Source organism: Danio rerio, chromosome 22 (genome assembly GCF_049306965.1).
Source record: "Danio rerio strain Tuebingen ecotype United States chromosome 22, GRCz12tu, whole genome shotgun sequence".
Classification (NCBI taxonomy): Eukaryota; Metazoa; Chordata; class Actinopteri; order Cypriniformes; family Danionidae; genus Danio; species Danio rerio.
The window spans coordinates 11,393,825-11,411,402 of record NC_133197.1 but is presented as its reverse complement, the minus strand read 5'-3'; the positions used below and the strand labels follow the sequence as shown (position 1 = coordinate 11,411,402).

The 17,578-nt window shown below is 34.2% G+C and overlaps 1 protein-coding gene across 2 annotated transcripts in view; it reads left to right on the top strand.

The window, feature by feature from the left end:
* Nucleotides 1-1,272: 1,272 nt before the first annotated feature.
* Nucleotides 1,273-17,578, top strand: part of krt222 (keratin 222) — a 34,180-nt gene continuing 17,874 nt past the window's right edge. The window contains exon 1 of one of the 2 annotated variants that reach the window (XM_073937359.1): nt 1,273-1,657. The gene's annotated coding sequence lies outside the window, so the exon portion shown is untranslated. Of the gene's footprint in view, nt 1,658-11,477; nt 11,641-17,578 lie in introns of those variants that run through there. The other variant, XM_001343189.8, reaches the window with a different exon arrangement.

The window sequence follows — 17,578 nt, the reverse complement described above, 5'->3', positions numbered from 1 at the left end:
TTGTTTTGACTCGAGTTGATCAGCCTGTTGGTTTGGCAAGTGTTGATGTTCTGTCGAGTTTACGCGTGGAAAGAGATGGCGGTCCAACAAACATGACAACAGTCAGCATTTGAAGTGGATAAAAAAAGAAAACAAAATTAATGGTCCTAAGACAAAATTAGGTTTCAATTTTTTGGGCTAAAATTTTTTGATCCAAATGTTGACATCTTGTGTTCATCATCAATGTAGAGAAAATGTAGGCTAAGTTCTAGAAAAATATTGCTTAAAAGGTAAGCTGTGTGAATTGAATAGTGTGGAACTACTGAAAATGACTGCAACGACTTAAATGTAACAAAAATTTAATAGGAATAATTAAACAAAATTTTTATTATTTCATAATTACATTCATTCATTCATTCATTATCTTGGCTTAGTCCCTTTATTAATCCGGGGTCGCAACAGCGGAATGAACCGGCAATTTATCCAGCAAATTTTTACACAGCCGATGCCCTTCCAGCCGCAACCCATCTCTGGGAAACATCCACACGCACATTCACACACACAGTCTTACAATACGAACAATTTAGCCTGCCCAATTTACCTGTACCGCATGTCTTTGGACTGTGGGGAAACCGGAGCGCCCGGAGGAAACCCACACGAAGGCAGGGAGAACATGCAAACTCCACACAGAAACGCCAACTGAGCCGAGGTTTGAACCAGCGACCTTCTTGCTGTGAGGCGACAGCACTACCTACTGCGCCACTGCCTCGCCCATAATTAGATTATTATTATTATTATTAATAGTATTTTATTTAATCAGTATAATAGGCTACAAATCTATAAAAGTTAATTAAATAATTAAAATCTAACCTATGACTGCCCATAAATCTGCTATTATTTAGCACTTTACCTAATCAGGTATATTTGCTTATTTTTATTATTTTAGCCTAATACACATGGCATCGTTAAAATAAAAAAATAAAAATGTATCTATTATTTTATACCTGCATCAATAACCATAAAATACTGTATCACTTTACCTAAGGTGTGTGTGTGTGTGTGTCTGTATGTTTTGTTTGAGTAAAATTAACATCTAAGACTAAAATTAATTAATTAATTAATTAATTAATTAATTACTTTTTAGTAATTTCATTTATTTAATTTTAACTTGAGCAATAATCAGCCACAAATCTGATCTGCACGCGCACACACACACGGGCAAAAAAGTCTCCAGTAATTCCCATTGACTCATCTTACCTCAAACACAATAACGTCATGTAAAAAATGTTTGTTGTTGTCTTAGCGACTAAAGAATGACCTTTGGATGAAGTCCTGCCAGTTTCAGACGGATAGGCGATATTAAACCACGCTTAATTGACACCAGTAAGGGCGAACGCCACGAAACGTCAAGTCCTGCGTCAGAATGCTTTTACAGCGCAAGCATAAACACAGAATTAGTTTACTATAAATATGAGATCCATGTAACCTGAAACACTCATTTGTCAAAGGATTTACTAATGTATGTTTCTCCACTTGCCCGATAGAATCCCGAAAAAATGTTCTGAGGTAAAGCCTCTGTTTGATTAGTAAAGGTCACGTGACGTAAAGGTCAACATAACGCCTCGGTAAGCCAAAACCAACGGTAACTCCGCCAGCGACCAGTCTGACTAGAAGAGAGGTATGAGCCCATCCTTGTTTTAGTTTTAATCATCAAAGACACTCCTCCACATAATTATTTTTCTGAGACTGGCAGTCTCTTCTCTCACCTCGGGCGACTGCCAACCCGTGTCAAAGCATATTAAAGACGTCTTTTGTGAAGGCTTTCACTTCTCAAAGTAATTTAAGTCCTTCACATGCGCGCGGGTTATTGATATTTGTGTTTTAGGCTCTGGGCTAACACTTCATTGTGATATAATCTTATTGCTGACTTGCTATTTTCTTAGTCGTTTATCAATTTAATCGCTTTGAACGATGACGTAATCGCGTGAATTGTCACGAAGGTTTATGCAGCATGATTTATGCAAATCTTGAAATGGTGAGATTATTGTTGTGACGTAATGCTGAGTATGTCCAATCTGTCTTAATATGTTTATTCCTTTTTTTTCTCCTGCAGTCACTATTTATTTTTTATGTTTTAAAAATTGATATTTGAGACTTTTTTTTTCTTTTTTTCTTTTTTTTTTTTGCTGTTTAAAGGAGCAATCATATTTTCACAGTATTTCCTATTGTAGGCTATTTGCTCTTCTGGAGAAAGTCTTATTTCTTTTAGTTTGGCTTGAATAAAAGTTACTTTTTAACACGTTTATTATTAGCCCCCTTAAGAAATATATATTTTTTTGCCTAAACACAATCAATTAAGTTAAGCCTTTACATTTAAATAGTAATTATAAGTAAGTTATTAAATATTAAATATATTTTCGATTTATCAATTCAGAGTAGATTTTATATACAGTTGAAGTCAGAATTATTAGGCCTCTTTGAATTTTTTTGTTTTATTTCAATATTTCCCAAATGATGTTTAACAGAGCAAGGACATTTTCACAGTATGTCTGATGATATTTTGTCTTCTGGAGAAAGTCTTATTTGCTTTATTTTGGCTAGAAAGAAAGCAGTTCTTAATTTTTTCAACACCATTTTAAGGTTAAAATAAACAGGCTAATATTTATATTCCCTACATTTATAGTACTTGTCTGGACACTCAAAACACTTTACACAGTGGGGGGAATCTCTTCATCCACCACCAATGTGCAGCAGCCACCTGGATGAAGTGAAGTATATTGTGCCAGACCAAACACCAGCTGATTGGTGGAGAGGAGACAGAGTGATGAAGCCAATTATGATATGAGGATGGTTAGGATGCCAGTGGACAAATTTGGCCAGGATGCTGGGGTTAAACCCCTACTCTTTTTATAGGACATCCTGGGATTTTTAACAACCACAGAAAGTCAGAATCTTGGTATAACGTTTCATTCGAAAGACAGAGCTCTTTGAGCAGTATAGAGTCCCTTTCACTATACTGGGGCATTAGGATATACACAGACTGCAGGTTGAGCAACCCCTGCTGGCCTCACTATTACCTCTTCCGGCAGCAACCTACACTGTAAAAAAATGGCCGTGATTTCAGCGGTAAAAAACTGTTAAAATGCTACAGTACAAATCCGTAACCTGGTTAACGGTATGTTTACTTAATATATATGCCGAATAACCGTAAATTGACTTTCCCAGAATTCCCTCCATGACACATAACTTTTTATGCATTTTGTTGACATTAATATAGATCTTTTTAGTTGTTTCCCCATCAGTTATGTACATTAGAGATTTAGGTTACATCTAATGTTGATAAAGTTTATTTCATGACTTTAATTTTATGCGTGTTACCATACTGGTGTTTAGTAGCTTTGTGAATGACACTGAGCACCTTCTATATACTGATACTCTTTTCTGCTTGTGGGAAAAGTTGATTGTGATGAGCATTGGCTCATTATGTAACTTCCTCATCACCACCTGCATGTGGGTGTGCTAACATGTCTAACTGTGTAACAAAAGATTTGTAAATGTTGGTCATTCAAAATACAGAAATATTACCTCTATAAATTTATAAAATACGGTAGTTTACCGTAAAAACAAGAAATTACTTTTACGGTTTGTACCGTGTTTTTAACGGTAAAGTACTGGCAACCACAGCTGCCGTTTTTTTACCGTAAATTTTACGGATTTATTTTTTACAGTGTAGTTTTCCCATGTGGTCTCCCATCAAGGTACTGACCGGGCGCAGCCCTGCTTAGCAATGTGTGACCATGTGAGAGTTGCAGAGAAGCTGACGACTATAATTTTATTTTACATTTTATTATTATTTATTACTATTATTATTATTTAATTATAAAAGCATTGTAACGACTTTATAATTAAACAATTATAATGTTCTTCATTTGTCATTGAACAATACATTTATAACAGAAATCATTGTTAACAAGTGGTAATGCGTAAAAAAACACTCAATATCATTGTTAGTTCTTTTGAACTTGCCTGCATTTGTCAACACATTTCTAATTTTTAATAAGCTTTAATAACTCATTTCTTATAACCGATTTATTTTATCTTTGCCATGATGACAGTAAATAATATTTTACTAGATATTTTAAGACACTTCTATACAGCTTAAAGTGACATGTAAAGGCTTAACTGGGTTAATTAGGTTAACTAGGCAGGTTAGGGTAATTAGGCAAGTTATTGTATAACGATTGTTCTGTAAACTATGGAGAAAAATATATAGCTTAAAGGGGCTAATTTTGACCTTAAAATGGGTTTTAAACATTAAAAATGCTTTTATTTTAGCTGAAATAAAACAAATATGACTTTCTCCAGAAGAAAAAATATTATCAGACATACTGTGTCCAAAATTTCCTTTGGGAAATATTTAAAATCGAAAAAAAAAAAATTCTTCTGACTTCTGACACACACACACACATACACACAATAGCTGTCTTATGTTTTTGTGTACATTCGTGTGGTCCCTAACACCCTTTCAATTATTTACGTTCAAAGTCACTTTCTCCATTCATTGGCAGTACTTTTTTGTTAAATCGGTCTTCTGATGTGGCTGTTGTGATACTGTTGTCCTTTTCATGTCTTTTGATCATGTCTCTTGTGGTTTACGGAGTCACATTGTCCGATAATGAAGCAGACGATCGGGATGATGTTTCATGTTTGCAGAACAAAGTGTTGTTTCACTGGAAGACAGGCATATTTGTTTTGACCGATGCTTCGATAATTGTCTGATTTTGCTGGAGTCATTTAACAGCAAAAGACTGTTGACAGTTCATCTGTTTGTGCTTTTTTGGGTTAATCCTGTTTGAGCGCTTGTTTATCTTGTCTAACAATTCTGTGTTAATTGAAGCATCTTACTGAATTGCCTGTTCATGAATTTCCAAAAACAACAAGTCAAGGGTAAAATGAATGTCTTCAGTGGCTTGCAACTTGTTTTTGTTCAGAATTTCACATTGAAAATAAACATAATGACATCATTTATCAAATACAAGTGCTAACAGCTAGATTTTCACAGATCTGCTTCATCAGCACAAACTGCAAATGTAAAAAATGTAAATGCTAATCATAAATTTTCACAAGCAATTAGTTTTAATGCTAATACAAAATGTTAGCCTTCCCCAAGCATTACAGACCTCTTTGATTATATCTAACTTACTAGTTGCTAATGGGTAACTTCCTCTATATATTACACACCTTTGTGATTTAAAACAAAACTCACTCGTTTAATGCTAATAGCTAACACACCTACACACACCTTCTTGATTAAAACAGACACATAATTTAAATGCTAATGGGTAAAGTTTTCAATATATTAAACATCTTGACTAAAACAAATTCACCAGTTGAATGCTAATGTATAACGGCCTCCATATATTAGGATTTAAAACTAACTCACCAGTTTAATGCTAATGCTATTGGCTAACATTCTTTGCATGTAGACACCTTGATTAAAATAACCTCACAAGTTTAATGTTAGTACTAAATGACAATATTGAACATGCTAAAGGCTAAAGGACAAAATTAAAGTCAAGATGTTAACAATAAACATTTTGACTAAATCTCATTACTTTAATGCTTTTGGCTAAAATTCTCTGCCTATACACACACCTTCTTGATTAAAACAAGTCACCAGTTTAATGCTAATGAATATTACTCTATACACACCTTCTTGATGAAAACTAACTCACAAGTTTAATGCTAATGCCAAATGACAATATTAAACATGCTAAATGCTAAAGGACATCCTTAAATTATCAAGATGTTAACATTAAACATCTTGACTAAAACTCATCACTTTAATGGGATAACATCTCTGCCTACACACCTTCTTGATTAAAACAAGTCACTAGTTTAAGGCTACTGCTACAGCATAACATTAAATATCTTCTGGATTAAACAAACCCCCACATTTTAAAGCTATGCTAATGGATAACATTATCTGGCTATGCACATTTTCTTTATAAAAATAAACTCAATAGTTTAATGTTAATGCTAAAGGACATTAAACAACACAACTTCTTGATTAAACAAACTCATGACTTTAATGCTAAGCTAATGGCCATACACATCTTTTTGATTAAAACAAATCACCAGTTTAATGTTATGCTAATGACTAATATTCTCTGCCTATACACACCTTCTCGATTAAAACAAGTCACCAGTTTAATGCTAAAATATCTTGATTAAACAAACCTTATTCTTGAATGTTATGCTAATGGCTAATATTCTTTGCCTATACACACATTCTTCATTATAGCTAACAAGTTTAATGCTAATGCTAAATGACAGTATTAAACATGCCAAATGGTAAAGGACAACATTAAACGTCATCAACATTAACTATTGCTAATGGACATTAAACATCTGGATTAAACAAACTCCACTTTTTAATGCTATGCTGATGGCTACATTCTCTGCCTGTACATCTTCTTGATTAAAACAAGCTTACCAGTTTACTGCTAATGCTAACATTAAACATCTTGATTAAAACAAGCTCACCACGTCAATGCTAATGGGCAACTGTTAAAAACAGCATCTAGTTAAAAACAAACTTTCAATTTTAATGCTAATTTATAATCTGCTTCATATTTTACACACTTCCTTGATTGAAACCATCTTACCGGTTTAATGCTAATGCTATATTGACTAGTGTTCTTCATATATTACACACCTTCCCGATTAAAACAAACTCAGTTAAATGCTAATGCTAAAGGACAACAATAAACATCTTCTGGATTAAAACCACCACTTTAATGTTATGCTATACACCTTCTTGATCAAAACAAACTCACCTGTTTAATGCTTATGCTAAAATACAACATTAAACATCTTCTGGATTAAACAAACCCCCAGTTTAATGTTATGCTAAAGGCTAACAGTCTCCACCTGTACACCTTGATTAAAACGAACTCACCAGTTTAATGCTTATGCTAAAGGACAATATTAAACATGCTAAATGCTAAAGCACAACATTAAACATGTTAAGTGCTAAAGGGCAACATTAAATCAAAATGTTAACATTAAACATCTTGACTAAAACCAATCACTTTAATGCTAATATTCTCTGCCTATATACACTTTCTTGGTTAAAACCAGCTCGCCAGTTTAATGCTAATGCTAAACGACAACATTAAACATCTTCTGGATTAAACAAACTCCCAACTTTAATGCTATGATAATGGTGACTGTCTCTGCCTATGCACATCTTCTTAATTTAAACATTAAACATTGCTAATGGACATTAAACATCTTCTGGATTAAACCAATCCCTCTTTTTAATGCTATGCTAATGGCTACATTCTCTGCCTATACACATCTTCTTGATTACAACAAGCTTACCAGTTTACTGCTAATGCTAACATTAAACATCTTGATTAAAACAAGCTCACCACAAAATGCAAATGCTAATGAGTAACTGTTAAAAACAGCTTCTAGATTAAAACACTTTCCATTTCAATGCTAATTTATAATCTGCTTCATATTTTACACACTTCCTTGATTGAAACACACTTACTGGTTTAATGCCAATGCTAGACTAGTGTTCTTTATAAACTACACACCTTTCTGATATAACAAACTCACCAGTTAATGCTAACAGTTAACTTTCTCCAGTATAACTTTCTCCAGTACACAAACCACCTCAATCATAACAAAGCACTGGTATTCGCTAGCCTGCTAATCAGTGAAAGTTTTACATGCCATCTCCAAACCTAATTACTTCTAGTCATCTTGGTTAATTCTTTTCTCACAATCTGATGTTTATGCAAATTGACTGTTGTTTTTCCCGTCATTGTTCACACGACAAAGCTATGCCTAGTATCCATGGTATCCAGTGGACATGCCTGTGCACTGTAGCGTTAGATGCCTAGCGTTGTTAGCCTGTTAATGCGCAGGTGTGTCCAGGTGGGGCCCTTACTGTCTTTTTACACACTTTCAGTGATTAGACATGTGATTATGTTGAAATGAAGACATTAGGTACACGCAAAGCTACATACGTGGGCCTGTTACTATAAGCAACATGTTAGCGCATGATCTAGACGGATCAGTGATGGATAAGGAAATTAAATTTAATCTCTATAAGCACAATGGAGAGTCACTTCTTGGCAAGAAGAAAGTTATATAATAACACCCTGCGCTTATATATCTTTTAAAAATCTTTCCATCAACCTTTGTTTATGATTCTGGTTGCTTTCTCATGTGACTAAGAGCAGTTTAGCTAATTGAAGCGCTTATCAACATGGCTGCAGAAAAGCTGGATTATTTTAAGTGTTTCTTTGGTATTGACACAGACGCAATGGTGATAGATTAATGCTGAAAGTAACAGGGTTGTTTTTCCGTTAGTTTACACCCATGATAGTGTTTAGTACATCAGAAAGATATAATTGGGTGGAAAACCAAACAGAAATACTTGGTGCGAAGCTCTGTATTCTTTAATGGTCTCTTAGCGAGACGTTCGTTATGTCAATAAACCTGATGACACAGACGTGGAGTGTCTGTCTCATTTTTAAACTAAATTATAACCCATAATTATTGTCTCGTGTAAAATATCGAGCAGACTTGACCCGAGGAAAAGTCATGCAGTAAAACATACATGCCTGCAAAAGGTATTTGTGTAATTACTATTATTTCTTTAATTATGTATTTGTTTGATACATTTATTCATTTTGTATAAATTTACAAATGTAAATCATCTGTAATGAATGTTTTCTTTGTCATTTAATTTTAATATATACTACTGATATATAGGTAAAATTAAGTTTTAATAATATTATTACAATAATATATTAATTATAAATTTTAATTATACAATTATATATCTTATTATATATTTACAATATTAAACAATCAAATGTAGGCGATGCAGTGGCGCAGTAGGTAGTACTGTCGCCTCACAGCAAGAAGGTCGCTGGGTCATTGGTTCGATCCTCGGCTCAGTTGGCATTTCTGTGTGTAGTTTGCATGTTCTCCCTGCATTCGCGCAGGTTTCTTCCGGATGCTCCGGTTTCCCTCACAGTCCAAAGACATGTGGTACAGGTGAATTGGGTAGGCTAAATTGTCCGTAGTGTATGAGTGTGTGTGAATGTTTGTGGGAATGTTTCCCAGAGAGCATCTGCTTCGTAAAAATGTGCTGGATAAGTTGGAGGTTCATTCCGCTGTGGAGACCCCGGATTAAAAAGGGACTAAGCCGACAAGAAAATTAATGAACAATCAAATGTGTATTGAAAAGCAAATATAATAATTATAAAACTAATTTAAAAATAAGTTTGTGAACCCATCTAGAAGTGAGAAAAATTTAGAATAATTTTACACAAAATAAATGTTTTTTTTTTTTTTTTTTGGTTCTTTCTTGAGAAAGATTTTTACATAAGGTGTTTACATATAGTTGACAAACATATGTACAATTATTCAAAGAAAAAATAATAGATATTAAAATCTCCAGTTTTCAATTATTATACAGTATGTGTGTGTTTTTAAAAACATTTTTATTTATTAAGTTATTTTATTAATCATCAGTTATTTTAACCCTTTGATTGCCCCTTCTACCAAACGGTTGACCGTTTTTACTGTTAAATAATTACTGTTAAAGTAATTTAAAGAATTACTGTTTTGAATAAGGGTTTACACAGAGCGTTATTGGTTTACAAAAAAAAAAAGAATAAAACATAATCCTGTTGCACTACTACAGTTGATTTTAGTTTTATTGTAAAGAAAATGTTAAATGAGAATCTGAAATATTTTCTGGCATACTTCAAAAAATAAAGATTATTTAGTGTTCAAAAATTATTTATTTAGAATATATATATATATATATATATATATATATATATATATATATATATATATATATATATATATATATATATATATATTTATTTATTTATTTATTTATTTTATTTATTTATTTTTTATTTATTTATTTTTTTTTAATATACAAATTGGTCTTACACTTTATATTTTTCAAAGTAAATGTATTAATTCCGGTATTGATGAATTCCGGCTAAGATGTTGCTAATAAGATTCTAGCATAAATTAGCATGTTATTGGCATGGTTCTAGTATGAAATAGCATGTTGCTAGCATGTATGTTAATAGTATGATAAGCATGTTTGTTAGTATGTTTTTAGTATGGATTGATATGTTGTTAGTATGATTAGTTTGTTAGTATGTCGTTAGTATGTTTCTAGTATGTATTAGTACATTGTTAGTATGTCCAATGTAAAGTCATCCTGAGTTTTTTTTATAATGTAAGTCTATGGGACAGTTGCTAGGGTGCCGTAAGTGGTTGCTAGGGTGTGGCTACTAAGTTGAAAGGTCATCAGTGATTGGCAGATTGGTAGTCTGAGTTAAATGAGCCTAACCTTAAGTCTGTATGACAGTTTGGCGCAAAGTTAAGATGTCACAAAGTTTGGTCCAATGTTAAGTCAATGGGACTTTTCCGAATTTTCCGGGTCCGTTTTAAGAAAACCGTAATTCAGTTCAGTTGGAAAATATATGGCGACCTAATCCAGTATAGTTTTCAGGATTGGAGTTAGTTTGGTGGTTGTAGTATTAACTGTCTAGGAGGAGATGCGTTCTTGTAGTCTAAAAAGACAGAAGAAGTTTATGTAGTATAACAATATGTTGATTTTCTTAAGCCACCATAATAATTACAAACATCAATATATTTTACAATGGTCAAATTCACAAATACACATGAATAAACCAGGCATAGGGGTGTCCTAGTGGCACAGTCGCCTCACAGCAAAAAGGTTGCTGGTTCGAGCCTCGACTGGGTCAGTCGGCGTTTCTGTGGAGTTTGCATGTTCTCCCTTGTGTCCGCGTGGGTTTCCTTAGGGTGCTCCGGTTTCCCCCACACATACACTATAGGTGAATTGAAAAAACTAAATTGTCCATTGTGTATGTGTGTAAATGGGAGTGTATGGGTGTTTCCCAGTGATGGGTTGCAGCTGGAAGGGCATCCGCTGCGTAAAACATATGCTGGATAAGTTGGCGGTTCATTCCTCTTTGGCGATCCCAGATTAATAAAAGGACTAAGCCGAAAAGATAATGAATGAATTAGCCAGTCATCACTCATGAGCTCCAACTACAACCAATTTCTAATTTGTCAAAGTATGATTCATGGTGTACAAGACTGTGGACAAGGCGGGCCGACTGGGAACACACAAGTCTTGTAAAAGACAAACCGTGGGTAATGTGTCGCTTTCCGGCTCTCAAAGTTTATAGGTCCGAGTTAACATCTTGTGCATTTTCCGTAAGCCACTCTGTAATTTAACTGTTGGACAGGCAGCCGCTTGCTCGCAGTGATTACCTGTTTGTAATTACCTGCAACTCCCATTTTTCAGACGACTCGCTGAGACCACGTTGTTTTTCTCATGCAGCAGCGCCGGGGGCCAAAACAGGTCAGGCTGCATTCCCTGTCCCGTGACTCTGCAGACATTCAGATGTGCAGCCAGATGCGTCGACACCCCAGAACCAGCTGTGCGGGGCGGGACGGGCCCAGACAGACGGACTCTCGGTGTACTGTGACTTGCCACACTCCAATGATTCCCATCTAAAGGGGGAATCAGCAGGGCAGCGCCAAGAAAAAGTGGGTGGGACGGGTGAGGGCGTGTTGGTAAGTCAAATGGCTTTTGTTACGTTGTCTTATGATAAACGTTCGATGCTTTGTGCTGTCTGAGATCTTTGGTTTGGAAGATCAAACAGGCACAGTATTTATCCTCATTATAATAATGTTGTTTGTGCAACTGTTTGCGCACTTATTACTTTAGTATGTTAACAAGTCTTAAAGTGTGTAGTTTCATTTTAGGTCTCTTGCTATTGCTCATAATCAAGCGTGTCAAGATGGTTTCTGTTTTGCTTTTTTAATATTGAACACGTTCTTAGGTACACCTTGCTAGTCTTATTTGCTAGGAATATTTCAGCCAAAACTGGAAGTTCTGTCATCCTTTATTCAACTTTTATTTGTTCCAAACATTTTAGAGATACGTTATTTTGTTGAACACACACGCAAAGATATTTTGAAGAAAGGTGGAGACCTGCAACCATTGACCGCAATGGAATTTGGTATTTGTCTAAATATCTTCTTGAAACACATGAGAGTGAGTAAATTGTGAGTTTTTTTAGGCGAACTATTGCTTTAAGTCAGACCTAATTTCATTTCCAGAATTGGTTTAATTCTTTATGACGTAGATTCAATAATGTTCTAGAAACATTCCTTGGGAGATTGTGGTCTGTTTTGACGTAATGCCATAACTTTGTTGCTTTAGATTTGTTGGTTGCACATCCATGATGTGAAATTTCCAAAGCTCCAAAATTGTACCAAATCCCAAATCAGTTCAAGCATGATTTGTTGACTGTGTACAGGCCTTTAGGTCAACTCATCCACTGCATACCTGGCATACTTGCCTACTGCATAGTTTGCGAGCTGAGTAAAGGCTTCAATAAAATAACTAAAACTATATAATTTTGAACAAAATCCTGCCAAAATGAAGCTAGTTTTTAGGTTGTTTAGGCCAGGGGTGCTCAAACTCAGTCCTGGAGGGTCGTTGTCCTGCATTGTTTAGCTCCAATTTCCTTCAATACACCTGCCTGGAAGTTTCAAATATACCTAAAAAGAGCTTAATCAGCTGGTTGAGGTGTGTCTGATTGAGGTTGGAACTAAACTTTGCTGAACACCAGCCCTTCAGGACCGAGTTTGGGCACCCCTGGTCAAAGCAGTTCCAAACAACTCACCAAAGCAAACTCCTTACAATCATTGATCTATCATTTATCTGTGACAATTATGAAATCAGTGGGTGTGTCTTGGAACTCTGCCTTCTTTCGTGTGCTTCGTATCCACGTATTCAGACAAGAGAAAAACATGCAGCACAACAACACTAAGTTAGCAACATGAATGAACGGGAGGGTTGAACAGTAGATCTGGTACAGATGTATCAGCACCTGTATTATCACTCAAAGACATCAGACGATAAGCACAACCGCATTGTGTCACATCTGATAAAGTTCTAAACATGGTTCCATTCAGTGTCTGTTTGCTTTATGTGAAAGTGGTATTCACTCTCAGCTATCCACTTGAGCGGTGTAACACATTTACAACCCCACCTACTGCAGCACAGGGGTGTAGAAAAGTTCAAAAACAGTATACTGTCATTCAGCATTTTGAATTTTGTTTTGCTCCCAAACGAAGAATGAAAAAGATCATCATTTAAAGTATATTGGGGCCTTAACATGTCTAACTTCATGGTATTTAAAACCAGGTAAAAAGTGCCTTGGTTTTCCCAGATTGAACCCTCTTTTACCTTCAGAGCTGCTTTAATTCTTTGTGGTATTGTAGTAACAATGTCAAACAGTAACTACAGATTTGTTGGCTGAACATCCATGATGTGAATCACCAGTTTGACCTGATCCAAAAAGTTGCTCTACTTGCTTCAGATCTGGGGGTGTATTACAGAAAGTTTCACATGTTAGGTCTGAACTTAAGATATTGTATGTGGTATCACTTTATTTTGATGGTCCCTATTTCACATTTTGTTGACCAAGTTACATTGCAACTAGGGATGACCTGTTCAGGTTTGTTTGCCCTTGAGTCATTTGATTTTAAATATCTACCGATACCGAAACCCGATCCAATACTTCTATAATACATAAAAAAAGAATAAAGAAGAGCGAAGCAAAAGATCTAGGATGTTCCTTATTTTTTATTTAATTCACCTTTTTTAACTTTCAACTTTTCTGTTAACAAACAGAGCACTTCTGTGAGGTAGCTTAAATAATCAAGTAATAAATAAAATCAATTCTTCATTTTGGACTTTAGTGCAACAGTAAATATACTGTAAACAGCACCTCAACTTAAAATACCCGGCAGGCAATCCCAAGTTTACATATGTCATAGTTTGCTATGGCAATGTTGTCATCATCAACTTTATAATACCTGCAGACCATAGACATACTCACACTTTCTGCTTTAAGCTGCTTCAGTGTTTCACTTAGCAGGTATTTCACCAATAGTGTCTTTGCAATATACAGTGCATCTGGAAAGTAGTGATAGCGCTTCACTTGTTCCACATTTTTTATGCTACAGCCTTATTCCAAAATGGATTAAATACATTTATTCCCTTAAAACTCCACACACAATACCCCATAATGACAATGTGAAAAAGAGTTTTTGAAATTGTTGCAAATTTATTAAAAATAAAACACCTGAAAAATCACCTGACATAAGTATTCCCAGCCTTTGCTCAATACTTAGTTGATGCACCTTTGGCAGCAATTATAACCTCAGTCTTTTAGAATATGATGCCACAAGCTTGGCACATCTGTCTTTGGGAATGTTTGCCCATTCCTCTTTGCAGTATCTCTCAAGATCTATCAGGTTGGATGGGAAGCGATGGTGTACAGCCATTTTCATATCTCTCCAGAGATGTTATTAGGATTTAGGTCTGGGCTCTGGCTGGGCCACTCAAGGATATATTTAACTGACTATAAGAGACTTTGCAAGTACAAGTCAAAATGCACCAACCCTAACCCCAAGCTTAAAATTAGTTGCCATATAGTTGCGATGTAACTTAAACTAAACAAAACTTGTTAAAGGGACCATCAGAATACAGTGATGCCAAATACTTAAAACTAGATTTTTTGCATTAAATTTGGAATATTTGCAAAATTGTATTACAAAAGCAAATCTTAACTTCAAAATTTCTACTTCTACTTCTTCTCCCTGTTCTTTATCCTCTATTATGTCTTGTTGTTCTTCTTTATTTCTTTTTCTTCACATTTGCTTCAGTATTTGGTGTGTTTGTGTCAGAGATGCTCTTCATCTCTCAGGTTAGGCCTCATTTGTAACAAATGTTTGGTTGAGATACTATCACCTTTCAGCTGAATCACTCAATCCTTGTTTTCTGACCTCTGGATTTAACAAGGCATTTGTTCCCACAGAACTTTACCCCTCACTGGATATTTTCCCTTTTTTCTGACCAATTTTTGTAAACCACAGAGATTGTGTGTGAAAATCCCAGTAGATCTTATTCTGAGCTAACGCTACACCAAACACGGTCACTATGCTAGCAGGATGTCCTAAGTCCATGTTTGAGTGGTGTGAACTTGTTATTAGATATCACCATTTAGTGATGTTCTGGGAAAACTGGAAGTGTGTTGAGCGTCAATCACAGCTGCTTTTATTTGCTAGTTTTGTTTCTAGAATTTTCCATTTAAAATTTAAGAAATTCCTAAAATATAAATTTTGCACCAACAACCAAGCCATGATCAAAGTCACTTAAATCTAATTTCTTCTGCCCATTCTAAAAAATTCTGTTGTACAGTGCTGCGAAAAGAGGCGGGATAAAACAAGATGATTAGACATTTAAAAAAAGCAAGCGATTGGTCCATGATTTAAATTTCTGTCCAGAGAGGTCATGTTTTGACCTCGATTGGTCTCACGCAGTCACAATTTCGCAGATTAGAGCTTAAACTTTCCAACGTAGCGAACTGTGAAACTTGTCACACAACCTTGTATTTCCAGTCTGACGAATTTGCGTGCATTTGAATGGAAGTCTATGAGGAGAAAAGTGCAGTGTGACCACAGCTTAATTGTGAATTATTATGTATAACTTTTTATTTGTTCATTGTCAAAGATGTTGTTTATGGTAACTGAAAATATATTATTTGGAAAATGTCAAACTTCCTTCAGTGTTCTTTTATTTTGTAACAATCCTTCTGTTTAGTTCATTCCCAGAACGTTTGGGCATCACCATCATCCGTAAATAAAATACACTAGTTTTTCCCACTGAAAAATGCCTTAGAATAACATTGAAATGATATGCTATAACTTGCTTGGGGAATCTTGGATGTAAACAAAATGCATGTTGGATGTATAAAACATCCTAGCATAAATTTCTAAGGAAACAAAAGCAAACTTCAAGAGATTTTGTTTGTGTTAGCTGTAAAAAATGCTAAATTTTTTCAGGTGTTTTTCTTAAAATTCTGTAAAATGTAAAAAAAAAAATTGTCATAAAAATGTAACATTTTTAATTATTAGGATAAAGATTAAAACTTTAGCTTCTTCTGTTTCAAATGTTATATGACAATTAATGCTGACTACTAAAATAAGTTAGAGAAAACTAAAAATGCAAGCATCCATCTGCATTGTCAGTAAATAGAATGTACCAGATTTTCACTGAAAAACTTCTAGAATAACATTGCAATAAAATGCTATAATTTGCTCAGGGAATGTTGGATGTAGACTAAATTTATTTTGGAAGTATAAAACATCTTAGCATTTATTTCTAAAGAAAAACAAAAACAAATTTCCATGAGGTTATGTTTGTAATAACCAGAAAATGCCACTTTTTAAAATAGTATTTCTTAAAATTCAGAAAAATATTCTGTGTTCATATGTTTTTAGACTAAAAAAACAATTTGTATTGGACTTTTAAATGATACAGAATTGAAGCTTCAGGTTCTTTTGTTAAAAATTATATATGACACTTGATACTGACTGCTAAAATAAGTTGGAAAAAACTAAAAATGCAAGCATCTTTGGCATCTGCATTGTCAGTAAATAGAATTTTCACTGAAAAACTTCTAGAATAACATTGAAATAAAATGCTGTAATTTGTTCAGTGAATGTTGAATATAGACCAAAATTATTTTGGAAGTATGAAACATCATAGCATTTATTTGTAAAAAAAAAAAAAAAAAAATTAAAAAAATAAAAAATTAGGTTTTGTTTGGAATAACTAGAAAATGCCTTTTTTTTTTATAAATCGTTTTTCTGAAAAAATTTCTGTGTGCTCATACCAAACAATATTTTAGATTGGATGCTTAAATGATACAGATTGAAGTTTAGGTTGTCCTGTTTAAAATGATATGACACTTGAGGCTGACTGCTAAAATAAAAATAAAACTGCTTTTTAAAATATAATAATATAGGCCCATAAGGTTCCCACAAAATAGCTCAGGCTCAAATCTTTGTTAAATGTGACGTTTTTTTTTCTACTGAAGTGTTACTCAATTTGGTCCCCACTGTGCATTAAAGGTTTCAATATTCTGACATACTCAAATCAGCTTATGATCAGGAGTTTCTGCTAGTGAGGTTTAACATATCTTTTAAGCAATATACAATGCTCATGGACCCTAGACACCAACTCAGACTCAGATAATGTGACCCTAGACAGCAAACCCAGTCATAAAATGTCATTTTTTTTTGGAAATTGAGATTTATATGTCATCAGAAATGTATGAATAAGCTATCTATATAGCTATCTATCTGTATGCTGATTACACAACAATGTATTGTCAACTCAATTTTTGGATACAGTAACTGAGAATATTATCGCTCAGAACTCAGATGCTGTTTGCATCTTGGGCATCTTCATTGTCAGTAAAAGAATGTACCAGTTTGTCACTGAAAAACTTCTAGAATAACATTGAAATAAAGTGCTCATGTAATGTTATATGTAGACTAAATTTATTTTGAAAGTATAAAACATCATAGCATTTATTTCTAAAGAATAAAAAACTTTACGAGGTTTTATTTGTAATAACTAGAATTTTTC